This window comes from Dromiciops gliroides, chromosome 5 (genome assembly GCF_019393635.1).
Source record: "Dromiciops gliroides isolate mDroGli1 chromosome 5, mDroGli1.pri, whole genome shotgun sequence".
In the NCBI taxonomy this organism is placed as follows: domain Eukaryota; kingdom Metazoa; phylum Chordata; class Mammalia; order Microbiotheria; family Microbiotheriidae; genus Dromiciops; species Dromiciops gliroides.
The window spans coordinates 203796332-203823471 of record NC_057865.1 but is presented as its reverse complement, the minus strand read 5'-3'; the positions used below and the strand labels follow the sequence as shown (position 1 = coordinate 203823471).

Sequence of the window (27140 nt, the reverse complement as noted above, 5' to 3'; positions counted from 1 at the left end):
AATATATAACAACACACACACACACACAGCCGGCATCCTATACAGAAACTTTCTTTTATTTGCTTCTCCCACACAATTCTGATCACTTCTTGTACTTGCATTCCCATATCTTCCCAGTACACTTTTGCAATGTTATCTTGTATTTTTTGTTCATATTTTGCTTGTAACAATCTTAAGTTATTTCTAGTACATGTGCTTTGTTTTCTTGAGAGTTAGGACTGTGTATTCTGTTTCCTTTCCTCCCCACCCCACCCCCTTTTCCCAATGTTAGGAATATAATAAGCATTCATCAACTGTTCATAGAACAATTAAATAAATAAATGAGTGAATCATGAGTCTAGTTCAGGAAGAAAGGCACTTTAGGGACATAAAGGAAAGGGCAAATTTGGAATGTAGGATGGGAAAATAGCTATGAGATGTCCAGATCCAGAAAGAGTAGGGTCAGTAGATGCCATCAACTTTCATTTTTTATTTATTTAATTTAATTGGGGGGTGGGTGAGGCAATTGGGGTTAAGTGAGCCATCAACTTTCTTTTGAACTATCTAGGAAGACTTCATAGGGAAATGGAATTTCAGGAATTTCCAGCCCTCAGCACAATATTTTGTGCATGGTAGCTGCTTAATCCAATTTTTAAAATTGAGGGACTGTTTTATGGATAACTGTAACTCATAATTATATAGCCTTTTATGACAACAAAGCATTTTTACAGTAAAAATTTCATGGATCATGAACAGCAACTCTTATTATACAGGTAGAGCAAATAATACAATATCCTTTTTAAAGATGAGAAAACTCAAGCCCAGGGAACTTGTTAGAGGTAGTGTGGAGTAGTAGAAGATCAGAAAATCTTGAAGCATGGGTTTAGGTTTCAGTTCCAACATTTATTAGGTATGAGTATAAGTAGGTATAAGAAAATCATTTTATCTCTCTGTATCAGTTTCTTCATTGTAAAATGGGGATGAGTATTTAATCTGCTTATCTTTGAACTGTTGTGGGGAAAGCTCTTCTTTTGGATAAAACACATGTATTAATGTGAGTCATTACCATATCTATTTTATGAATGAAGTTGAGAAAAGTTAAATGATTTTTAAAAAAGAATATAAACTTCTTATAGGTAGAGACTCTGTCGTTCCCAGTACTTATCACACCAACTGGCACACAGCAGGTGCTTAATAAATGCTTATTGACTTGTGTAAAAATAACAATCACAACTTGCCCAAGGTCTCTCACAGCTAATAAGTGACAGAGTCAAAACTCTCAGATCTTATGATTCCAAGAAGGTGTAGTGCTCTTTGAACTATGCCAAGAAGATGACTTGGCTAGTGCAAGGTGGAATTAAGCCAGAACAAAGTATATTTTTGTGCCTTAGGCAAAGTTTGGAAAGTCATTTATTCTGTGAACTACTGTCCACTGAAAGCTGTGAAGTTCTCCCGCTGATATATACAGTCTATCGCAAAATACATACCATTATGGAAATGGAATTTTCTAGCATCATTTTAAGCTCTTTGGTTGTTGTCTTTCATTCTTGAAGAGGACCAAAATGACTTCACTATGTTAGTGTAAAGTTAGAGTGTGTCAGGGGCAGCTAGGTGGCGCAGTGGATAGAGCACCGGCCCTGGAGTCAGAAGGACCTGAGTTCAAATCCAGCCTCAGACACTTAACACTTACTAGCTGTGTGACCCTGGGCAAGTCACTTAACCCCAATTGCCTCACTAAAAAAAAAAAGTTAGAGTGTGTCCGGCTGTGGCTGATCAGACCAATATGAGCTCTGAAGGCCCTACCACAGGTCCCACACAAACAGTCCCTGTGAACATTTGGTGAGTAGGGGTAGTTATACTTGTATCTTCAGGACCTACCACAGTGCCTGGCATACAGGAAATCTTTGCTAAATGCTTTTTGATTGATATGGATGTACATTTTACAAAAATTATGAACTTTGGATTGAGGTGATGAGGTGCCCTTTTTTTGGTTTGCTCTTTGTAGAGAATTTCCCTCCATCTCCCCCCTCCTTCCCATGGGTTATGGGTTTGAGAAGGAGAGTGGGAAGAGGAATGTTAAGGAGTTATGAGAGCATGAGAAGGTGAAAGGGTCCATGTGAAAATGAACCTGACATAAATGGGAAGGATGTAGATTAGTATTCTGATGGAAAGCTTTGAAGCAGAGATTAAAGATCTTGGAGTGGATATGTGGTATGATGGTAAAGGATCCAGCAAGGTGCCATAGGTAGTAATGCTTCCAGGTTCTCCAACCTCGCCATGACCAGACTTTATCTTTGCTCTGGGGTTTTCTTAGCTCTTTCAGATGCAGGATCCTCCTGGTGGTGATGCTTCTGATGTTTTACTGCTGGACATCTGGCACTGGACTCAGAACCTACTCATTGATTGCATGCATTTCTCAGCTTTGCAGCATGCTGACCTGAGCTCAGGGAAAGAAACAGAAAGGCAGAAGCATCATCCAGGGGCTCAAGGCTCCCCTCACCATGTGGAGCCTGATTGCTCCTGCCATGTGCTCAACCATCCCTATATTAGGGGTTGGGGAGGGAGAGAAATCCTGTTTTTTCAGAAGTTCATGTGAAAAAATTAAAAACAACTAGAAGAGTCCTAATAGAGAGTGTCTGAAAAATGGGGGAGGGGGGCGCCTGTGGCCAATCATATTCTTGGTAATACAACTCTACCACCCTCCCACCAATCAAAACTTACTTTCCAACAAGTCCTTTGGTAAAGGACCAGAGCGCAGACTAGATAGACTCTAGCTTCTTAAACTGTGGATCTGAATGTGGGGGTCGCGAAAAATTTGGCAACAGTGAAAGGTTTATGTATACCTATTTAATATACCTATATATCCGAGGTCGCGTAAAAGTTTCTCCAGCCAAAAGGGGCCTCGAGTGAAAAAGTTTAAGAAGTCCTGAGACAGAGTACATGCCCAGTTCCATGGTAGGTACCCAGTCTGAGCAGATCAGAGTTGCTCCGATCACCCTCGTTATATAAGGTGAAGGACACAAGCATTTATTAAGCACCTACTATATGCCAGGCATTGTGCTAAACCTTTATAAATATTATCTCATTTAATCCTTACAACATCTCCCAAGATGATAAGCATTATTGTCCTCATTTTTGAAGTCGAAAAAACTGAAGCGGAGGCTGTAACTTGCCCCGGGACACACAACTAGCAAGGGTCTGAGAATGAATTTTGAAATCAGGTCTTCCTAATATTAGTATATACAGACTACATATAAAATAAATAGGCACTAGGAGCTTGGGTAGCGGTGGTAGATCAGTAAAGGTGCCAAGTAGAACTTGGGAACTGAGAGTTGATGGAAATTAGGGATTCTAAATAGCATAGATGAGGAGGGAATGGATTACAATCATGAGAGACAATCCATGCAAAGATACAGTGATGGTAGATGGTGGATGTTCCATGAGGAATATCAAGAAGGCCAGTTTGTCTAAATCAGAGATTGAAAAGGGGTCTATAAGCAATAAGGTTGGAAAAGAAGTTCGGGGCAGCAGTGCGAAGGATTTAAAATGCCAACTACATTTTATTCACGAGGCAATAGGGTGCCACAGAAGCTAAGGCCAGATCTATGGGACCATGTGGAAGACAGATCGGACGTCAGAGCGATTTAAGGTAGACAAAACAAGCTACTGTAATAGTCTAGGGGCAAGGTGATAGGAGCATCCCATAGGCTAAGGAGGGTGGAATCTGCGCGCCAAGCACAAGGTCTCTTTAAACTCATCCTTCCCTCGCCCCACCTGGTACTCTTTGATAATACTCCCTCTGCCTTTCCATTGGCCACTTCGTGTAGATCCCCGCCCCATTCTCAGACTCCCAACCACTCACCTCCTCCCCCTCCCGCTCGTAGAATAATATTAGGAGCGTACCAAAGGGTCCCCGAGGGTTGGAGTAGAGGAAGGGCGTGGCGTTGCTTAGTTCAGTTGCCTTTTGCATGTAGGGAACCGGAACTTTGGTAACATAAAGGGCGAGAAATGGGCATCGGATCCTTGAGCGAGTTTTCTCCCCCACCTCGGGAGGAACAGTGAGCGAGCCCGGGGGCCTGTGTCCCCCTCCCCATGTGCCAGGCCAGCCCTAGGCGGCTGCCGCTGCCGCTGCTGCTGCTGCTCCTGCCGCCGCTGCTGCTGCTCCTGCCGCCGCCGCCCGCGCTGCAGCCCGGTGGGTTGGCTGGAGCCTTGGCTGGAGCATTGGAGCTTCGGGTCGGCTGCGAGGCTGGAGCGGCGTCCAGCGGCCCCGGCCAACGGGGCCGGAGAGAACACACCAGCATGAGGCAGAGGTGAGCGTGGGGCAGCCCCGAGGGAGGTTCCTTCCAGCCGTCCCCGGGGCGCCGAGCAGCCTCCCTGCTGCCCGCCTGCCCGCCTGCCCGCCTGCCTGCCCGCCTGCCCCTTTCTCGACGGCAGGCCCGGGAGGTTTTGGGGGGGAGGACCGGGGTCGGGCCCGGGTATGGGAGACCGTGACTGGAGGGGCGCGTGTGCTCCTCCAGCCCCGAGGGTGAAGCACCCTCGGCGGGAGAGCTGCTGCTGGTGCGCCCGGGCTCCCGGGTGCAGTCCCCTGCGCTCCCCCGGGCCACTGCCTGGAGAACGCGCTGGGGGGAGGGGGCTCACTCCCTGGAGTCCTCGGGCAGGATTGCCCCTGGGCTGGCGGAGATAGCTCTCCCTGGAACATTTCCTGGTAGGAGGGAGGGAGGGAGGGTTCGGTGGTGGATTGCTGGGGTTTGTTTGTGAATGTGGTATTTTTATTTTTGTTTTGTTTTTTGGCGTGGGGGAAGACGCTGCAAAAGACACGAGGTGGGGGTCAGGGGTTGGAGGACAGGAACACTCCAGCCCAGTTGCATTGGGAAACGGATGGATTGGTTGCTTCTGTATCCTGTTGCTGCTCATTGCGCCCTGTTAGCAGCCCCCTGTCACACTCAGGGTGACCCCTCTGCTGGGCTGTGCGAGTGTGGGGGTGGGAAAGCTAATCCCACAGGTAGAAGGCTTGGAGGCTGCCTGGAGCCCGGGGGAGACTATGAATGTGAGGGGCTGAGCAGAATGCCGGTTAGCTAGGAAGAGGTGGAGATAATTGTGTGGAGGTGGTTTTGTGGGGGCCGGAGTGGGGAGATGGTTTGGAGTGGAATGAATGAAGCTACATCCCTACCCTATCTACTCCTCCTTGAATTCCCTTCTCTTCCCTCTCCCCATCCCTCTTTTTAAAGAGAGAATTATTGGTAGTGTCCTGTATGTATTAAGACAATTTCCATATCACCGTGAAGGTGTTTTATACAAGTATAGAGGTATTTGTCCAGTGACGGAAATGATACGTGCTTTGATTCTTGGCTGGATCCTGACTGTTGTAAAATAATAATCTTCCAGGCCTTTCAAAATTGTTTGTTTGGAAGAAAGCCCTTTTCAAAGGAAGGCCCGCAGCTCAGCCCCAAACCTATCTCTTGGTTGATCCTTTCATTAGGTTTGAATTCGGGGTAGGTTTTGCCCGGAGTGCAAACTACATTTATATCATTTTAATGTTGGTGTTTTAACACTTTAATTATGGTTTACATAATGTTATAGGGAAGGTGGGAGGTGTCTTGTGGGGACAGTCACTGTTTCTACACACTTGTTTTATTTTTATTTTGAGGAATGCTGGGTGTGGGTGAGGTGGTATTTAAGCATGAGGATATCAGTGCTTGTTTGGCCATTGGAGTTTTCTGTGGGCAGCATGGTACAATAGGAAAAGCACGGGGGTCTGGATTCAGAGGACTTGGGAGTCCCACCTGTGTCATCCTGAGTAAGTCATTTAACCTCCATGGGCCTCAGTTTTCTTTCCTTTAAAATGAAACTCTTGGGCTAAGTGACCTGTGAGGTTCCTTCTAGCTTTAGACCTAGGATTCTCAAGCAGCAGGAATGAACTGGGTTTTGTAATGAGAGAAACATCGTATTTAAGGAATGAAGTGCTTCTATCCAACAGGCATGCTTCAACCTCTCATTACCTGGCATTATAAAGATGATGCCAATTTATTGTTTGGGGCTGACTGCCCTTTCCTGTGAGCATGTAGGTAATGGAGCCTTTTAAGAGGACCTTATAAATCCCATATGTGATTATCATATGTCCTTGGGTCAGAAACTTGGCCTGAATTGTCTTAGCCCTAGAATATAGTTTTCTTTCATTCTGAATTGTAAAAACCTTTTAGCTTTTTTGATTGTATCTTAAATGACAAGAGTGGGCAGGTTTCAGTTCTTTGTTCCAGGACTGTAGGAGAAACATGACAGAGTATTCCTGTTGAATGTATTCTTGTCTAACCTGGGCCTGTTTCCTCAACGCGGACTCCTTTTGTGTATTAAAAGTATATTCTAACGTATCTGAAAACAGTGTTCTAAACAAGTTTTTTCAGTGGTTGGTTGTGCTGTGAGTCTGACATCCCTTTCTTGGGTCAATAAACAAATGGTGCTCCCTGTCTCTAACCAACTTTTAAGAAATTATACCTTTCCTTCTTTTTTCTAATGGTAGGTTGAAAATGAAGCACATTCACTTCACACAGGACTAAGGAAGTCAAACAGGACAGTCCAGCTTATGTGTTGAATTTTACACAAAGTAGGATGATGGAATGATGCCTTAAAGACAAGGTAGTTCACCCAGGAAGATGGTGAATAAATACATTTGGAGTTTAATTTGCTTTTGGGTTAACTTGCTAAAGAGTGGTCTTTTTGGTGTTACCATAATGTATTGTAATAGGGCTATATAAAGCTTCTATTGATTCCTCAAATGTGTATTCTATGTCATTTGAGAAGCAGGGTAGGAGTGTGTTAGCAAAATCCTATTGGTCAACCCACAGGCAAGGGGTGGTCCGAACTCTTCTTGAGCTGTTCCATAGACCTATGCTACAGCTATCAATGAAATGTTTAATAAGATCCGAATTTCAGAATTGAGGGGAACTCAGAGGCATTTTAGTCCAACACATACCCCCAAAGACAGCCAATTTGCCACATAACCAGGTTTTGCTTATGTACCTCCACAAGGGGGAATCTACTGCTTCTGGGCCAGTCTAGTCCACTCTGATTGCTAGGAAGTTTTTCCGGACATCAGTCCTAAATTATTCTCTTTGCAGCTTCCACCCACTGCTCTTAGCTCAACCTTCAGATGCAGAATAGTCTTCCAACCCTTTCAGAATTGTTTGTTTAGGAGAAAGCCTTTTCGGAAGGAAGGCTCTCAGTTCAGTCTCAAACCTTGGTTGATGCCTTCGTTAAGCTTGAATTCTGGGTAGGTTTTGCCTGAATTGCAGACTGCATTTATATCATTTTAATGTTGGTGTTTAACAGAATTTATCAGAATGTCTAATCCCTTTTTGACAGGGCAGCCTTTTAAATGCTTAAAGACAGCCATCATGCTTTCCCCGAGTCTTCTCCTTTTGAGAGTAAAATCTCTAGGTCCTTCAGCTGATCTCCCATGACATGAACTGTACTTGATTTCCTTATTGCCCTCCTGAGTTTTCTCAAGCTTTGTTGTTGTTATCGTTCAGTCATGGTTCAGTTATTTTCACGAAGCCGTTTGGGGTTTTCTTGGCAGAGATACTGGAGTGGCTTGCCATTTTCTTCTTCAGCTCATTTTACAGATGAGGAAACTGAGGCAGACAGGGTTAAGTGACTTGTCCAAGGTCACACAGTAAGCGTCTGGGGCCAGATTTGAACCTATGAAGATGAGTCTTCCTGACTTCAGGACCAGGGCTCTAACCACTATGTCTCACCTAGCTGCATCAAGCAGCTCAGGTTTATCAGTATCTTTTTTAGGAATATGTCCAGGACTATACACAGTACTCTAGATGTGGCCTGAACAGAATGGAGAACAGTGGGACTATCACCCCCTTATTTGTGGAGGTGATGCCTCTTCATGCAGCCCGAGATGGCATTCAATTTTTTTGGCAGCAGTATCATACTGGTGACTCACAATGAACTTGCAGCTAACTGAAACCTCTAGATATTTTTCAGACAAATCACTGTCTAACTATGCTACCCTACCTCTTACTTGTAAAGTTGGATTTTTGGAAATTTATCCCTATGAATTTTTTTCTTATTAGAGTCAGTACTTTGTCAAGATCTTTTTGGATTCTCTCATCTAATATGTTAGCTTTCCTACATAGCTTATTGTCATCTGCACATTTCAAAAAGCTTGCCATTTATGCCTTTTCTAAGTTTTTGATAAGAAATATTCCAACAGGGCTAAGCTCAGATCCTCCGAGGCATTCCATTAGCTGCCTCTTTCCAAATTTACATGGAATCATTTTCAGCCTGGCCATTTTACCATTTCCAAACCTATTTAATTTTACTATTATCTCACCCTCATCTCTACCCATTTTATAAGTGTAGTATGAGATACTTGTTAAAAATCTAGGTAAACTATATCTCCAACAGTCAAAAAAGTTAAAAGGTTTATCTGCCATGACTTGCTCTGGCTCTGTAATGGGTGTTTTATTGTCGAGATGGATGTTCACTAACCATCTCTTTAATGATCCATTCTAGAATTTTCCCAGGAATTGACTCAAGCTTACTAGCCTAGAGTTTGCAGACTCTCTTCTCTTTTTCTTTTTTGAAAATTGGGACAGCATTTGCCATTCTCTAGCTCACCAGTTCCTGATCTTTCTGATATTACTGACAGTGGCTCATCATCATATTTACCACTTCTTTCAGTACCTGAGGATTTATTTCATCAGGGTCAGGTAATTGAATTCATTAAGAGTAGCCACTTTTTCTTAATTTCTCCCCATTTTTTACCTTGGGTATCAACTCCCTAATAGCCATTTTTGTTTTGTCCTTTCAACTGTAAAGTCTGCTCACCAGAAAGAGCAGAAACAAAATAAAAACGGATCAGTTCTGCCTCCTCTCTGTTGATAGTTATCACCATCCCATCCATGTTGAGTAGTGGTTTTACCCCTTCTTTGATACTTACTTTTCCCAAGGAAGCTTAAAAAGGAAACAGGCTGGGGGAAGAGGTAAACTGAATAAAAGCAATCTGTGTTCAGAAAAATAATTCTTAATATTCCATTATAAGGATGGGTGAAATCTCTAGTATATAAGGCTCCTATTTACTTAAGCCACTCTTATATTATAGTCTCTTTGAAATTGTAAACCAGAGGTACTTGGTCTAAAATCCATTCAGTAGATATGACTCATTTGCTGTGTAAGCAGGCAAGGTTGAATGTTGTTTCTTTGGAGTCTGTAGCTCTTCTAAATCCTATGTATGGTGGAGATGTCTAGAAATTGGGAGCATCTTTAATTTTCCTGGACATTTTCTTTCTTTTTCCTGCTTTCTTGGATATTACTTCCTAGAATATATATATATTTTGGGGCAGGGCAGTGAAGGTTAAGTGACTTGCCCAGGGTCACACAGCTGGTAAGTGTCAAGTGTCTGAGGCCGGATTTGAACTCAGGTCCTCCTGAATCCAGGGCCGATGCTTTATCCACTATGCCACCTAGCTGTCCCCCTAGAATACATTTTGAATCAAGTAGGAGAATCTGACAATACTTTTGGCCTAACCTCTTTCCAAGAGGTTACTTGGGATTTAGTTTTTCTTTGAGGTTAAGTACAAACTTTGTTTGCTCTGGCTTTTGTCACCACTGTTATAGATAGGAGAGGATGTATGGTCTAGTTTAAAGCTTGCCTTGCACTCAGGAAACCTGAGTTCAAATCCTACCTCTGACAACTACTGGCAGCTTGACCGCTTGGCAAGTCACTTAACCTCTTAGTGCCCACAGGCTTTCTATTGGTAGAAAGAGATCTTTCCGTACACTAATGAAATCACAAAGGATTACAAGAGGTGGAAATGAGGAAAGAGTGCCTTCCAGACTTAAGGTACCCTTTTGCAAAGGCAAGTAAACAGAAGATGGAGTGTCTTATGTGCCAAACAGCAAGGAAGCCAATTTAGCTAGGCAGTTGAATGAATGAAGGGGAATTATGCATAATAAGCCCGGAGAAGTTAGGTTAAAGCCAGATTCTGAGGGGCTTTAACTACCAAAAGCATTTGCATGTTATCCTAGAGGTATTAGGGAGCCACTGGAGTTTATTAACAGGGAATATCATGATCAGACCTGTGCTTTAGGAATATCATTTTGGCAGCTTTGTGGAGGTTGGATTGGAGAAGAAGAAACTGGAGGCAGGAAGACCAACAAGGAGGTTACTGCATTAGGTCCATACAAAAGATCAGGAAGGCCTGAACAAGCATGGTGGCTATGTAAGTGGAGAGATGAACATGGATGTGAGAGATGTTGTAACCTTAGTCTAGCACTTAACCTTTATCCCTAATAAATTTCATCTTATTACATTCAGCCCACTCTTATAATTTTTCAATCTTTTTGGTTTATGACTAGTCATCTAACATATTAGCACCTTTGATGATCATGACATGTATGCCTTTGCATACATGACTAAGGAGACATTTCCTTGAATGGGCTCCTGGACACCTTGCAGTTGAAATCAGACCACTGATGATATTCTTTTGCATCTGGCCATTTAGCTGATTCCGAATCCACCTAAACTGCCCTATTGTCCAACCTATACTGTCCAGGGCCAGCACAGGAGACCTCAAAATGTGTTGCAGAAATCCAGGTGAGCCATATCTAAAACAGTCTTCTGGTCTACCAATTTAGGGAATGTCCAAAAAAGAAATGTTCACTGATACTCTAGGATTTTACCAGTCAAGCACATCAGAATCTACACTCTTCTTCTTGTGAAAATCAGTTCCTTTGCCCTTCTCAAGTACTGTAGCACTTTTCTAAGATTTTTCAAAGATAACTGACTTTATGCTGTGATAGCTGAGCAGTTAGAATGTATTAAGAAGGGCATATTGTCCCCTCTACCCTCTCAGCACAGGACCTCCTTTCATACTTTGGTCTTTTTCTTTGCCCCCGTCCCAGTCAGCAACTAGTTTGACACTGCCACCACTAGGGTTGAGACTATCTCTCCCTTGGACTATGGCAATAGCCTGTTGGTGGGTTGGCCTGCGTCAGACTCTCTCTCCCTCCCCCTCTCCCTCTTCTTCCCTTCCTCCCTCCTGAATTCAGATTACTTAGCTCCCTGCCTTTCTTTAAGTCCTAACTAAAAGCCCACCCTCTTCTGGAAGTCTTTCCTAACCTTTTAATTCCATTTGCCTTCCTGCTGTTAATTATTTCTTATCTATTCTGTCTGGCTTGCTTTGTCTGTAATTGTTTGCTGGTTGCCTCCTCTATTAGACTGTAAGTCCTTTGAGGGCAGAGACTGTCTATTTTTGTTTCCCCTGTGCTTAGCTGGGTGCCTGCCATTTAGTTTGCTTAATAAATGTTGATTGATTGATCTACTGTGTTTCACTAGGCCCTAGAAATACAAATATAGAAATTAGGCAATCCCTGCCCTGAGGGAGCTTATTCTCCTAACTTGGAGGTAGAAGATCACAGATAAGTAAATCATGTTGGGCGTGTTTAAGGGCAGAGGGTTCTGGCCCACCACTTGGGAATCACAAAAGACTTTGAGCTGAGCCTAGGCCAGAGGTAGCTATGGTGCTGAGGAAGGCCATCATTCTAGGCATAGCTTTGTATATGCCCAGGCACTGTGAAAAATGGAAATATACTCTCTAGGGAACAAAAAAAGAGGTCATTTGCTTAGAGCATACAGTGTGTGAGAATGAGCAATGTAGTATCCTGGAGCTAGACTGTGAGGAGCTATAATGCCGAGCAGAAGAGGTTATATTTGACCCTACACATAGCCTGGAGCCATTGGACCTTTCTGAGCAGCAGTTGAGGCAGTGGTTAGATCCTTATTTAGGAATAAGATATTGACAGCTCTGTGGAAGATGGATTGGAGAGGGAGAGACTGAAGGCCAGAAGATTAGGAGACTGTTAACTATAGTCAAGGTAAGAGGTGATGAGGGCCTCAGCCAGGGTGGTTGTGAGGTGAGTGTTGAGATAGGGCATGGTTCTAATAGTTGTTAAGGAGACATAATTGATAAGACTTGGCAACTGATTCAGTACAGGGGTTGGCTCTTCTCTCATACCTTATCCACAAATCTTTTGATACTAATCCTCATTCTCTCTTTTTTATTCCAGTTTTTTGAATCAGGGTATCTACTCTTCTACCTATACCTTTGATTCTACTGCTGTCATCAATGAAAGACTACCCCCAGAATTTTTCCCCATCTACTGGCTTCTTCCTGGCTACCTACAAACATGCCTTGTCATCCTGAAAAAACCTTAACTTGGCTCCACCATCTCCTCAAACTATAGCTTTTTTCCTTCCTTTCACAGCTGAAGCTCTCTGAACTCCTTACCTTTACTTTCTTTCTTTTTTAAAATTTCTTTGCGGGGCAGTTGGGGTTAAGTGACTTGCCCAGGGTCACACAGCTAGTAAGTGTTAAGTGTCTGAGGCTGGATTTGAACTCGGGTGCTCCTGAATCCAGGGCCGGTGCTCTATCCACTGTGCCATCTAGCTGCCCCACCTTTACTTTCTTTCTTTTTTTTCCCCTTTACTTTCTCAGCTTGCATTCACTTCTTCACACCTAAGAATGTGACTTGACTTCATTCCTCAGTTGAAAGCGATCTTTCCAAAGTTTGCTGGTGATCTTGATGTAGGAGGTGACCTCCTACATCAATCTCTTAATTGTCAAATCCAGTGGCCTTTTCCCAGTCCTTATCCTTCTTGACCTCTTTGCTTCATTTGACACTTTTGACCACCTCTTCTCTGGGTTTTCATGACATTACTTTCTTGGTTATACCCTCATTCTGCATTGCTTGATCGTGATCAGTTTCCCCTCCTAGCTTCCTTCTCCCTTTACCCCCTCCCCACCAATGGGTCCAACTTCTCTTTCTTCATCATATCATCGAACCCAGGGGAGCCAGAGACAATTATCATCTCTATGCAGATATGTCCACATCTACCTAGCTAACCCTAAGGGTCTTTCTCTTGAGCTCCTGTCCTGCATCGCTAAGTGCATATTGCATATCTTGAACTGAATGTTCCATAACTGTCTCAAACTCAAAATGGCCAAAACAGAAGTTGGTTTTGAGTTACCCTTGTTTCTTCACTCTCTTCACTGTCCTGTCCATTCCTCTTGCCCCCATTATGTTCAGTTGCCAAGTGTTGTGAATCCTGGCTCCTCCACCACCTCATCTCTAGTATTTGTTCTCTATCTCCATTCACAATACTACCATTCTAATTTAGGCCTTCATCACCTCATCCAGATGATTGCAATGGTCTCTTAGTCATCTCCCTTCTCCTCTCTCTATTCATCTTCCCTGCACCTGCCAAAGTGATATTCTTTTTTCTTTTTTTGCGGGGCAATGAGGGTTAAGTGACTTGCCCAGGGTCACACAGCTAGTAAGTGTCAAGTGTCTGAGGCCAGATTTGAACTCAGGTCCTCCTGAATCCAAGGCCGGTGCTCCATCCACTGTGCCACCTAGCTGCCCCCAAAAGTGATATTCCTAACACACAAGAGTAATCACGTCAAGACCTAGGCACTCTATTGCTTCTAATATCAACTCCTAACTCTTCTGCTTGACACTTACAGCCCTCCACAGTCTTGTTTCAGGCTTCCCCTGACATATTCTACTGTCCAGCCAAACTGGTCTACTTGATGTTCCCAATCCCGGAGAATCCATATTCTGTCTCTCTCTCTTTGCACAAGTGGGCCCTCTCCCTTACTTGAAATGTATTCCCTCCTCACCTTCCCCTTTCAGACTCCACCTACTGTCCTCTCAAGTGCTACTTTCAGGCGTTTTCCGACACCCATTTCCCCTGAAATGATATAAAAGTTAATTATTTTTTTCTTTTTAACATTCATTTTTCTTTTTTGTCCTTGACAAACACCATTATTATGTCCTAGATTCATAATATTTGTTTGTTATCTTCTGTTTACTAATATTTCAAGCCTGAATTGGGATTTTGTATTAGAGCCATCTCCAGCACTCTTGGATGGATGGTGGGGGGCCCTGTTTGGTCCTGATCTCTGTTATCTCAGCTGTTGCTGTTGGCTTTCACTTGCAGTGTCTTCTTGTGGGTCAGAGCGCTGTGACTGCCCTGGGGGAACTTAGGAGCTCTGCTGGCCCCTCTTTCTTTCTGCTACATGGTGCTTCAGGATCTGGGCATCCTTGAAGTGTTCCTTGTTTGGGCTGGACGATTTCTGAGCATCGTGCTCTCCTCAACTTCTCTGGCTGGACCCTTTCCTTTGGATGTGCAGGCTCCTGGCTGCCCACCTTGTGCAGATCTGGGTCCGGTGAAACTTTAGTTTCTCTTTGTATTTCTTGATCATATTTGTCTGATGTTCTCTCTCTCTTTTGCTCTTTGCTGGGGTACTTGGAGCTGGGCTCCTTTCACTTGGTCATCTTTAACATAAGAGAGTATTTACTTATGTGTTTGCCTTCTATAGAATGTAAGTTCCTTGAGGGCATCCATTTTTTTGTATTTGTGTAATGCCTGGCACTACACTCACACACACACACACACACACACACACACATGGTTTTCTAAGTGGTTTACATATATTATTTCATTTTAACGTCAAAATGATCCTGTGAGTTGGGTATTAGAGTCATCAGTATCATTTCTACTTTACAGAAGATAAAACTGAGGTTCAGAGAGAAGTGATTTTTCTCAGTCACACAATCAGAATGGACACTTGTCCAGATTTTCAGCAAAACCTCAAAATTAAAAGGGAAGCATGCTTTAAAAACACTGGATGGGGGCAGCTAGGTGGCACAGTGGATAAAACACCAGCCCTGGATTCAGGAGGACCTGAGTTCAAATCTGACTTCAGATACTTGATGATTACTAGCTGTGTGACCCTGGCAAGTCACTTAACCCTCATTGGCTCCCCCCCCCCCAAAAAAAAACCAACCACTGGATAATGGGATCATAAGTTCTTGAGAAAATTAGTTTAATGGCAAAAAAAAAAATGCATTTGGATCCATACTTTACTTGAAAAAAATATGGAACACTTCACAAATGTTCATGTCATCTTTGTTCATGGTCCAAGCTAAGCTTCTCTGCATAGTTCCAATTTTAGTATGTTTGGTTCAGTCGTGGTTTTTTTGTTTTGTTTTTTGTTTTTGGTGGGGCAGTGGGGGTTAAGTGACTTGCCCAGGGTCACACAGCTAGTAGATGCCAAGTGTCTGAGGCCAGATTTGAACTCAGGTACTCCTGAATCCAGGGCTGGTGCTTTATCCACTGTGCCACCTAGCTGCCCTGGTTCAGTCGTTTTTTAATTTGTTTGACTCTTTGTGATCCCATTTGGGGTTTTCTTGGCAAAGATGCCGGAGTGGTTTACCATTTCTCTCTGCAGTTCATTTTACAGATGAAAAAACCAAGGCACACAGGATGAAGTGATTTGCCCAGGATCACATGGTTTGTGTCCAAGGCCAGATTTGAACTCAGGAAGATGAGTCTTCCTGATTCCAGACCCAGCACTCTATTCTCTGTGCTTCCAAATCCGGCACCTGGCACGTAATAGACATTTAATGGTGCTAGTGGTTGTTTATCCTGTGATGTGATCTGGTTCTGATGACCTGAATTTGTAAAGGGCAGATTTGTGATCTCATCTGTTTGCTTATCTTGGATTTGAACTCCCTATAACCCATTTTTGTTCTGTTCTTTTTGATTCAAAAATTACTCTTCTTATTGGAGAAATTTATATTTCAGATGTGATCTCATTGGTGAAGATATTCCCTCCCCTGGTGTTTAGGGGGGAAAAAATCATACTTTCTCATCTTGTTTTATTCTTGTTGATTATTTCCCTTTCCTGTTTGTGTTTCCCCTGGCCCAGGTGAGGAGATATGCAGCATTTTGCTACCCTTCTTCTTGTACTATTCATGTTGTATGGATATCACTAGAGTACATAGGTGGTAGTTTTCTCTTGCTCATGTTACATAGGCCATCCTATTATTGTCCTGTCTTCTCTAGTCTCTTTTCCCCCAATATAGTTTAAAAATATAACTCTTTTATGAATTTTAATTTTCCTTGTTTATTAATTAGCTTATTTTGTCATTATGTATGTCAGAAGTTCCCTGTGTACCAATTTCAGCATTTTTATCTGGTTCTTTTTTTAAACCTCCTCATCAGAATTGTTTCATCTGTGTCCTAAGAATTTTATTCTAGAGCTATGGTTCCCTTTTGGGGCTATTTGGATTCTTTCTCTACTTTTCCTCTGTCTATCCCTCATGGTTTCCATGTCCACCATCCCTGTCTCCAGCTGTCTACTGAAAGTTTTGAATGAGATGTTCTGCAGACATCTCAAACTCAACCTATCAAAAACATCACACCTCTCTCCTCAAAGCTGCCTATTTCTTCTCTTCTAAACCTGCCCGTTTCTGTCAAGGGCGCCACCATCACTCTGAGTCTCTTAGGTTCATAGCCATGCCATTATTCTTGACTCCTCACTCGACCCCATATATTTTGTCAGTTGTCAGCTCTCATTGTTTCTGTTTCCACAACATCTCTTTTATCCACCCCCTTCCCTACTCACATGACCGCCATTCTAGTCCAGTCTCTCATTACCTCTTGTTTGGAGTATTGAAATAGCCTTCTAATTAGTTTCCCTGCTTCAAGTCTTTTCCTTCTCAATCCTTCACACATGCACATCTGACCATGTTACTTCCCAACTCAATATACCCTGGGGGCTTCCTATTGACTTTAGAATCAAGTATAAACTCTTCTGTTTTCGTTTTTTACAGCCCGGTCCCAACCTACCTTTCCACCATATTCCTCCCTTTCTTGCACTCTGCAGTCTGGCCATACTGACCTTCTTGTCTTCATGCCTTTGCACTGGCTCCATAGAACAGCCTAGAACATACTCCCTTCTTTCCTTTGTTTTTCAGAGTTCCTTGTTTTCTTCTAAGCCCAGTTCAAGTTCTTAATGTTTTAAATTCTTTCAAGTTCAAGTTCTTTCAATTCTAAGCTTCTTTTTGATGACTTTTCTTGGTTTTGCCCCTTTAATTACCCTATATTTTATTTTGTATGTACTTACTGTCTCCTCTGAAAGAATATAAATTCCTTAAGCCAGGGAAAGTTTCATTTTTTAAAAATTTATATCTCCAGCACCTAGCAGTGTGACCGGCATGTAGTAGTCACTTATATGTTGTTTCCCAGCCACATATTAGATTAGAGAAGAGGAGGAATTAAAAAAAAAATTGAGGTTTTCATGTATAAGGGATTTCCTCTGTTTTCCTGGTAAAGCTAATGCCATCCTAACACTGGTTTCTAGGGGTTGAGGGGTGTGTCCTGTCCTTCCCCCTTTCCCCTGTTCCTATAATGTCACAGTGATTGACTTTCCCTTGGAATACCCATCTGGTCTTGTTACAACTTTGGCCCAACGACTAGAGCTGTTGTCATAATTGGGGCAGTCCATGAGGTTTCATTTTTTTTGAACCTGACAATGGTCTTGAAAAAGAAATAAAAGCTTGACAACCCCCAAGAATGCTTTGCTACCTTTTCAATGTTTCCCTTTGCTCTTTTCTCATTTGCCAGATGGTGATAGTCAAGACAATCATTTGCCAAAAAGAAGAGCACTGAGACTGAAGGATAATAGCTATAGTTTTTATTAAAATATTGATCACACTGGAACCTCCCCCCTTTTCCTTCCTCACTCAGGCCTAATTGAGTAAGTGGGGCAGGATGCATAGGAGCTGACACCAGTAAGGGTTATAATGAGCAGCAAGACTCTTTCCTGCCCTCTCCTGCCCTAAAACTATCCTCCAGGTTGGATTTCCTCCAGGCTTGGTTGCAGTTCAAATATGGATTTTTTAAAAAAGAAATATAAAATTAAGGCTCTTTTGCTATTTCTGACTTAGGGCTTCTCCCCTTCTCTCCTCCCCAAGTAGTATATTTTTTATATGTTAAAAAAACAACTTAAGCCAGAGCTGAAACCAAAAGGAAAAAAAAAGATTTCTGAATGCTCAGTCCTTCAAGGATCTATTTTTGAAGTTGTGTTTTACTGATCCATGGGGAAGGACAAGAAGTCTGGAGAAGGGTGAGATGGGAGAGCTTTTTATGGATGACCAATGGCTATAAGTACATTTAGTTAGGTTCTGACATGGGAATTGTATCAAAAAGCATCTTTGCTTGAAGCTTATGCATAGCTGTGGTTGGGGCTATTTTTATTGTGGTGGTAAGTAACTGCAGTTAGCTCCTGACCATTTTTCTAGATCTTTTTTGAGAAATAGTTAAGACCTAGCTTCTGTGAGAAAGTGTGGCTCATTGGATAGGCCCCTCATTCAGGAACCAGTATTTATTAAGTACTTATATGCATGTGATTACTTTGGGGACTTTTCAGGTTGATCCTTGTGCTCATGTAGTTTACAGTTTATTTAGGGAAAACCTTGGTTCTAGTTCTTGGTGTTGCTGTATAATATTGGGTAAGTCTTCCTTTCTGTGCCTTAATTTTGCCCAAAGTAATGACAACAGCCTTAGTTTCTGCATTTGTTGAAAGTTGGTGATAAATACTTGGCAGTTATCTACCTAGCAGTTCTACCTGGAATACTAAGAATGGATGGGCTTCAGGAAGGAAGAAAGAAGAGAAAGAAACTAAATGAAAGTACTTTCAAGGTAAAAATGAGCATTTATATACGAATTCTAAATAAAGGTCATTTGTAAATTATTGGGGGGGTGGGTAAGAGAGACATTCTATATATAGGACTTGCTTCTCTTTTGAGACTGAAGTTTTAGTAATAACCCCAAAGGAAGTAAGGTACATAACAAATTCGTTCAGCAAATGCCTGCTGTTATGAGAACAGTGGGAAATAGAAAAGAAAGTAAAAATCATGGGCTCTTTTCACAGAGAGCTTACAGTCTACTTGGGGAGTAAAGATAAAAGAAACAATGAGAGGAAATAAGTTTTGGAAAGTAGAAAATTTTTTTTATTAAATTCTGTGGAATACAAAGCAAAACAATTATTGTGAGTTTGGGAAGACTTCTTGGAGAAGAGGCTAGAGTGAGATCTTTGAAAAGGATAATGGAAATTGGTTAGGAGGATATAAATGAAGGTATGGAGATGGAAGAAAACTAGGTTTGTCTTAGGGATAGTTAAAGGTCAGACTGTGATGAGGGAATAAGATAAGACTAATTAGGTATTGGAAGAATAGACAAAGTGGAGAACTTTGAATTCTGTAATTAATTTAGATTTGTTAAGGAGCTAGTCAATTTTTATTCTTCAGAGGGTATCCTGAAAAAATAGTTCTTTTTTTTGGGGGGGGGAATGTTGGAAAGATGAGAAGTTCTAGGTTCTTGCCTTTAGTTAGAGGTGGTGAAGGGAGGAAGGAAAGGGAATAGACATTGATGTAGCTAGTGACTAATACGATAAGATTTTCACAAGTATCCCTTTTGAGAGACTAAGGATGGTGATAATAACTTTGGACTTGTCTATATAGAGAGGTATGAATTGGAATGAATGTGGATGAGGAAGGGTAGAGAAGGGAGCAGTAGATGGAGGATTGAGCCCTGCGTTGTGTGATACATAGAAGAAAAGAGTTGTGATGTTTAAAAAAAAACTGTGATGGATGTCTAAAAATCTAATATGTGGTTGCCTTAAATTAGAAGCTTTGGGGGGGGGGCGCGGGGCAATGAGGGTTAAGTGACTTGCCCAAGGTCACACAGCCAGTAAGTGTCATGTGTCTGAGGTCAGATTTGAACTCAGGTCCTCCTGAATCCAGGGCCAGTGCTCTATCCACTGCGCCACCTAGCTGCCCCAGAAGCTTTAGCACCAATCTTTGGGCATTTAGCATTTATTAAAGTATATTAGGTGTTAGCAGAGAGAGAGAGAAAGCTGCCTTCACCTAGCTATCCAAGAGACTAAATGCCCCTCACTTCCACCGGAAGCCCCCTGTTGAACTGGAAGAGGGCAGTCTACACACACACACAGCGCTCCGAGCTAATTGGCTGGTCCATTGATTGACATGACTTAGGTCTATGAATAGACATAACTTCTGGACACCAGGCAACTTCTGAACGCCAATCTGACCTTTGAAATCCAGAAAGGTCACCTCATGCTTTCTTGGTTCTCACAGAGTTAGACTTGTAAAATGATCCAAACATTTTGTTTTGTTTTTGTTTTTGTATTTTTTTTTTAGTGAGGTAATTGGGGTTAAGTGACTTGTCCAAGGTCACACAGCTAGTAAGTGTTAAGTGTCTGAGGCCGGATTTGAACTCAGGTACTCCTGACTCCAGGGCCAGTGCTCTATCCACTGTGCCACCTAGCTGCCCCCCAAACATTCTGGAGAGCAATTTGGAACCATGTCCAAAAGGCTATAAAACTGTGCATACCTTTTGACCCAGCAATATCATTACTAGGTCCCAAAGAGATGAAAGAAAAAGGAAAAGGACCCACACGTACAAAAATATTTATAGCTGCTCTTTTTGTGGTGGCAAATAATTGGAAATTGAGGGGATGCCCATCGTTTGGGGAATGACTGAACAACTTGCGGTATGTGAATGTAATGGAATACTACTGTGCTGTAGGAAATGACGAGCAGGCAGATTTCAGGAAAACCTGGAAAGACTTATATGAATTGATGCTGAGTGAAATGAGCAGAACCAAGAGAACATAGTACACAGTAACAACATTGTGTGATGATCAATTAATGATGGACAGCTCTTCTCAGCAATAGAATGATCCAAGACAATGCCAAAAGACTCATGATGGAAAATGCTCTCCACATCCAGAAAAAGAACTATGGAATGTGAATGCAGATTGAAGCATACTATTTTCACTTTTGTTGTTGCTTTGTTTGTATCTTATTTCTTGTGTTTTTTCCCTTTTGTTCTGATACTTATTTCATAACATGACTAATGTGGAAATATGTTAACATGATTGTAATGTATTGCCTATATCAGATTACTTGCTAGCTTTGGGAGGGGAAAGGAAGGGAGGGAGGGAGAAAATTTCGGAACTCAAAATCTTACAAAAATGAATGTTGAAAACTATATGTGTAATTGGAAACAAAAAATTAAAGTACAAAAAGGGAAAAAAAAGGAGTTCATCAAAGTAGATCCAAATGAGAATACAGTGCCACAGAAGAGGGGTGGGGCTGGAAATGTGGAAGGGGGATGAACAAGAATCTTAGACATGAAGTTGGAAGGAGTCTTAGAAACTGTTTGATAAAGCTTATGAGAACTGGCCATCTGGCTTGAAGACTGATTAACTCAATATTTCCTATGTTAGCCCATTCTACTTTTGGAGGATTTTAATTCTTAAGAGATGTGTAGGTGTAGATTCCCGAGGTTCTCCTTAGAGAGCCAAATGATACCAAACCATTAATATGAATAGTTTTGGGGTTTGACCATTCACTCATTTCAAATGCACCAAAGTATACCTGTTCACATCACTCCATCTTATCCTCTAGACTGATATAAGAAACTTTGTAGATTCCTTTGGTAAAATGTATCTATAGCAGTCCCTAATCTTATCATTTTAGTAACCTTGTGACAAAAAGAAAATGTCTTCTAGGACTAGTTCCCTTTTATCTTTTTATTGCTATCTTTTAGTTTCATATCACCTTAACTTCCCAATGTCTCCCTTTCCCTCCCCCTTCCCAGGAAGCCATACTTTTAAACAAAGTATAAAAGGGAAAAGGGAGAGGGTAAAAATGAGCACAGTAAACTGAGTCCGACAGTATATACACTGATACATCCGCAATATGATTCCCTATTTCTGCAAAGACATGAGGGAGGTACATTTTCCTCATCTGTTGTTTATTTTTTAATTTAAACCCCTCCCCACAATTACATGTAAAAACAATTTTTAACGTTTGTTTTTTAAAATATTTGAGTTCCAAATTATCTTCTCCCCTTCCTCCTATTGACAAGGCAAGCAATTTAAGGTTACACACCTCATCTCTTTTTCAAGGATAAGCATGAACATAGCAAGTTGAGTTTTGTTTTAATTTATTTTTTTACTCTGAATCAAAAACACCATACATACACATGCAAAACAAAAAAAGAATTGTATGTGAAACTGTGAATCTTCATTTCATACTGTTTTCCTTTAAAAAAATGTAAAAAACTAAGTATATGGAACTCAAAACTTTAAATAAATTTTTTTTATTTTTTAAAAAAAGTACAAGTATTAAAAAAAAAAGAGGGAGAGATTGGGTCATATCATATACCAAATCAAACAGAGGGGGAAAAAAAGAAATGTTATATACAGTGTTGACAGCCATTGGTTGTCATTTTGGGTTGTGATTCTTAGTGAAATCAGAGATCATTATAAGAATCAAATTTTGGAAAGGCTAATAAAAAATGGTATATTACTTTCAAAACTGCCTAGCTCGTTTGTGTTTCCTTCTGCACTTCTCTGTATTTTTTAAATGTTTTAGTGACCTTCCTTTTTTTGTATCACTTTTGCTAACTCCATTAAAACAGAATAGAAAAAAAGCCTTGTAACACATAAGCATAGTCAAGCAAAACAAAGCCACACAGTGCTCTGTATCTGAAAATGTATGTCTTTTTTTCTGCATTCTGGATCTGTCACTTCTCTATCAGAAAATGGGTGATAGGGTATGACTTGTCCTTTTTTTTAAAAAAAAGTTTTTGATTTTTTTTTTACATGAACATAGTTCTCCCCTGTATATTCCTTCTTGTCCCTGAGAAGCATCCCACATAACAAATAGTATTTTTTTAAAGACAAAGAAAAAAGGAAAAGGAAGGAAAAAAGGAAGAAAAAATCAGTATAATTGATCAATACATTGAAGAAGTCTGAAAATACGTTCCACCTTTCTGGACAACCCCCCATCTGTGCAAAGACTTGGCATTGGGAGTGTCTTCTCATATCTCTTTTTTTCACGTTGTGCTTGTTCTTTATAGTTTTTAAGTATTCTTCATTTGTGTGTGTGCTAACCTCCTAACTTCTTGTAGTAATTGTGTTCGTTTTCTTTCCTCTGCTTGCTTCACTTTTCATCAGTTAATTTAGATCTTTTTATGTTTCTCTATATTCATCAAATTTGCCATTTCTTACAGCACAATAATATCCCATTATATCTGTGTTATCATAATTTGCTTAGCCATTCCCCAATCAATGGACATCTACTTTCCAGTTTTGTTTCTAAACTTTGCTATCACAAAAAGTGCTGCTATAAATATTTTGGTGTATATGGAAAGTGTTTTGTCTAAATAATGGCTTCCTTGGGATGTATGCTTAGTAATGGAATCTCTGATTCCCGAGGATATGGACATCTCCTTTGAATAATTCTAAATTGCTTTCCAAAATGGTTATATTCATTTGTAGCTCCACTAACAATGCACATATCTTCCTACAATCCCTCGAACTTGACTGTTCCCATCTTTTGGCATGACTTGTTTTTGTTTTTGGTGAGGCAATTGGGGTTAAGTGACTTGCCCAGTCACTTAACCCCAATTGTGTTAAGTGTTTGAGGCCATATTTGAACTCAGGTCCTCCTATCCACTGCGCCACCTAGCTGCCCCAGCATGACTTGTTTTTAATGAAACTAGACTGGCTCCTTGAAATTTCTGCTTCCTTTTCAAAGATGTCAAAAACTAATCACTTTTTTTGGGGGGGGGGCAGGGCAATAAGGGTTAAGTGACTTGCCCAGGGTCACACAGCTAGTAAGTGTGTCTGAGGTCAGATTTGAACTCAGGTCCTCCTGAATCCAGGGCCGGTGCTTTATCCACTGCGCCACCTAGCTGCCCCCAAACCAAGCACTTTAATAACCTAAAATAGGATTTTGCCAGGAATTGAAGTCAAACTCACTGGCCTAGTGTTTGTACACTCTACTCCCCGACCCTGCCCTTTAAAAAAAAATTTAAATGACAGTCCTGTGGGACTCATTCTCTAAGACTTTCCATAGCTCACAGATAACAAATCAGCACTTCAGTACTCTGGCATGTAGTTCATTTGAGTCTGGTGATTAGAGTTTTCTAGTTGTGTAACCTTGTCCCAGTTTCCTAGACTGTAAAAGTACCTCCCTCTTAGAGTTGTGAGGATCAAATGAGATAACATTTATAAAGTGCTTAGCATTGTGCTTGATACAGAATGTAAAGGCTAGATAATAGTAATAATAATAATATTAACAACAACAACTTATCAAAGGCCATCTACACTGTAATTTAAGATATTGACCTAAACCTGTTTTCTCTCAAACTGCTTTCCAATCTTCCCATATGATCTTATAGAATAAATAGATTTTCCTCTCTAGTAGTTTCTCTTCTTGGGTGTACAAGTCTTTTTAAAAAAATTAAAGTTGGCTTTAAAATAACATCAATTTCTTTAGAAAATGTCCCCACTTCCCTCTAATTAACAGTATTATTCTTTTATATTCTTGAGAGTTACCCATTCCACCTAAGTTGCCTTTAGTAGGTCTTTAGTCTATGGGATGCTGCCTACCTTTTCTTTTAGAGCTCTCATCCCAGATCTAGGATACAAATCAGATTATGCTTGGCTTTTTTTTTTTCCCCTCCCTATCATGGGGATAGCATTGCCTCAAGGTTCCCATTATTTCCACCCCAGTAACCAGTTTCTCCCTAGTTGATGAGAATCCGAGCCAGAATAGAAGTTACTGCTTTTGGCAGAGACAGTTCCTACAGATGTCCAGGTAATTGAAGTCTTTTCCCTCCCTCTCTAATTATATCAAGCCTCGATGCTATAATTGCAATCTATTCCCCAAATTCCTCATCTATTTCCTTTTTATGTTCAGGAGGTCTATAATGTGTGTGTGCCTATGATGGCTTCACATCTTTTTCTGTCTCCACTTTTAACCAAGTGCCTGATGAACCCCTCTAGAAATCCAAGGATTTCTTCACAAAAGAAGATCTTATTATGGAGTACTGTCATATTTCTTCTTTTTGGCTCTTCTCCCTCTTCTCTGCCCTTTACCTGTATCTCTCCTTTGTTAATAAGTCATACCCTTTCCAGAGCTCTAGTCTCATCCATGGATCTCATAACTAAATCCAAGTTATAGTTATGAAGTAAAATTTGCTTCCTCCCATCAGGATTTTCAGCTCCTTACTCATTCTTTGCATTTGTCTATAGACTTCAGAGACAGTGAGTTTTAAAATAGCTTCCTCCCTTCTTGAGTTTTGCTTCTTGTAAATATTTTTGGAGGCTCTATTGCTGTTCTATGTTGTGGATACTGTCTAGGGTATAGTGCATAAGTGGGCAATCTTCTTTTCTAGCTAAATCTCTTTTGATTAGATTTGGAAGACTTCTGGCAAATCCATTCTTAACAAGCCCTCTTTAGATACATTTCATCACTGATCAGGAACCTCTCTTTAAGCTATCCTTCCCAAATTCAAATACTGATCCGAGATACTCTTCCTTTAAAAAAAAAATTCTTTATTGTGAACTTGAAAAATATCAACAAACTTGAACTTTTCATAATACAAAGAACAGATTATATATGAAACAATTATATGTAGCTTATTATTATTTTTTAAATTTTTTGGGGGGGTGGGGCAGTGAGGGTTAAGTGACTTGCCCAAGGTCACACGGCTAGTAAGTATCAAGTGTCTGAGGCCGGATTTGAACTCATGTCCTCCTGAATCCAGGGCTGGTGCTTTATCTACTGTGCCACCAAGCTGCCCTGCAGCTTATTATTTTTAAAGTATATTATAAGTATATATTAAATTTAACATGGTAGTGGTACCCTGTTTATTTGTGTCTACTTTTGGACTTCCTTCTGCTCTTTTCTGAATTTTAAAAATGTTTCATTGATGCTTTTTTTTTTGTATCACTATCTTTCTCTCCTTCCCCTCTCTACAGATTAAAACTCTCCTTTGTAACAAATAGATGTTCATCTTCATTGTTTATTTTCCAGAGCTCCCTTTCGCTTCTAAAACTTTTCCCTTTGTAAGCAGCTTCAGTAATGAAAATACCATCTGTGCCCCTAAAGTTGTCACTTTCTTGCTAAGACTTCCTTTCTGGATATTTTTTGACCGTAAATTGTTTGTGCCCACATGGATCCCTAGAAATGGGTATTAAGAATGTTATTATAATAGCTAGTATTTACATAGTGCTTAGCTTTACATATATTCTCATTGAACCTCGTAATAACCCTAGGAAGTAGATCCATTCTATATCCATAAGAATCCATTTTACAGATGAGGAAACTAAGACAGAATTTAAATTACTTGCTCAGTTACTCAGCTAGTCACTTACCTGTCTGAGGTAAGATTTGAACTTGTCTTCTTGACTCTTGGTCTAGCACTCTCTCTATTGTACCACCTCACTGCCTCAGAAGTCATTCAGTTTAGTAAGTCTAGGGAGGTTCTCTGCAGTGTCCTGGGTACCTGGTTCAGGAAGATAGCAGATGCTTCTTATCAAGTCTTATAACAGAAACCACTATTGACTTCTTCTCTGACCCTTGAAGGCACTTAGGGATATGTCATGTTTTGTTGATGGGTAAATAGCTATTTTCTCCCCAGTCAGTTTTTCTTTGGAAAATGCTTATCTATCACTTTTTTAGTGGGCCTTCCTTTTTTTCTCTTAGTTTTCCAGTTTCCTGACAAAGGTCTGGATCGAAGCTCTTTTGTTTTTAAGGAACATTTCATTCTCCCTGATAACCTGGAAAGTAAATAGGTTTTCCTCAATCCCCTTTACCTTCTTTTCTAGGAAGGAGAAAAGCCTAGACTTTGATCAGTATTAAGTCTCGTGGCCAATAGAGACAGGTATTGTGAATTCTATACAGTTTGCCTTGACATTCTTCTGTTCTCTGTTCTTGATGGAAGTGAGGGTGTCAGTTCTTTATTTTTCTTGCTAGTGGCTTCCCTGGAGAACTGTTTTCTGCTTCTGTGTGTTCATACAAGCCATCTTTCAAGTTTGGCATGCATTCCCTCCTCATCTCTGCCTTTCAGACTCCTTATGATCCAAAGGGTGCCTCCTTTTCAGTGAAGCATTCCTGATCCTTCTAGTTGTTCAAGTATCACTTTGTATTACACTTACCTTTGTACCTGTTGGATCTCCCTCTAGTTGAATGTAAGGCCCCTAAGGAGAGGGTCTGTATCTATCTCTCTGTCTGTCTGTCTCTCTGGGATCCTTAGCACCTTACTCAGTATTTTGCACATAGTAGATATTTAACAAATATTTTGTTGAATTTAATTAACTTTTGTGTTTGTTTTTTTTGTTGTTTTTCCTTTTTAGTTCTAGTTCTGTGATACTGAGTCTTTGAACACTATGATATACCATTTGGATAGTGTTGGT

General features: G+C 40.9%; 1 protein-coding gene and 1 pseudogene across 13 annotated transcripts in view; one reads left to right on the top strand and one right to left on the bottom strand.

Moving 5' to 3' along the window:
* The window catches only part of MICAL3 (microtubule associated monooxygenase, calponin and LIM domain containing 3), a 283173-nt gene that overhangs the window by 21288 nt on the left and 234745 nt on the right, over positions 1-27140 (top strand). The window contains exon 1 of one of the 13 annotated variants that reach the window (XM_043966728.1): positions 4163-4289. The exons of 11 other annotated variants lie outside the window; for them this stretch is intronic. The gene's annotated coding sequence lies outside the window, so the exon portion shown is untranslated. Of the gene's footprint in view, positions 1-4162; positions 4290-27140 lie in introns of those variants that run through there. One more of the 13 variants, XM_043966727.1, reaches the window with a different exon arrangement.
* Positions 14926-15022, bottom strand: LOC122730223 (annotated as a pseudogene).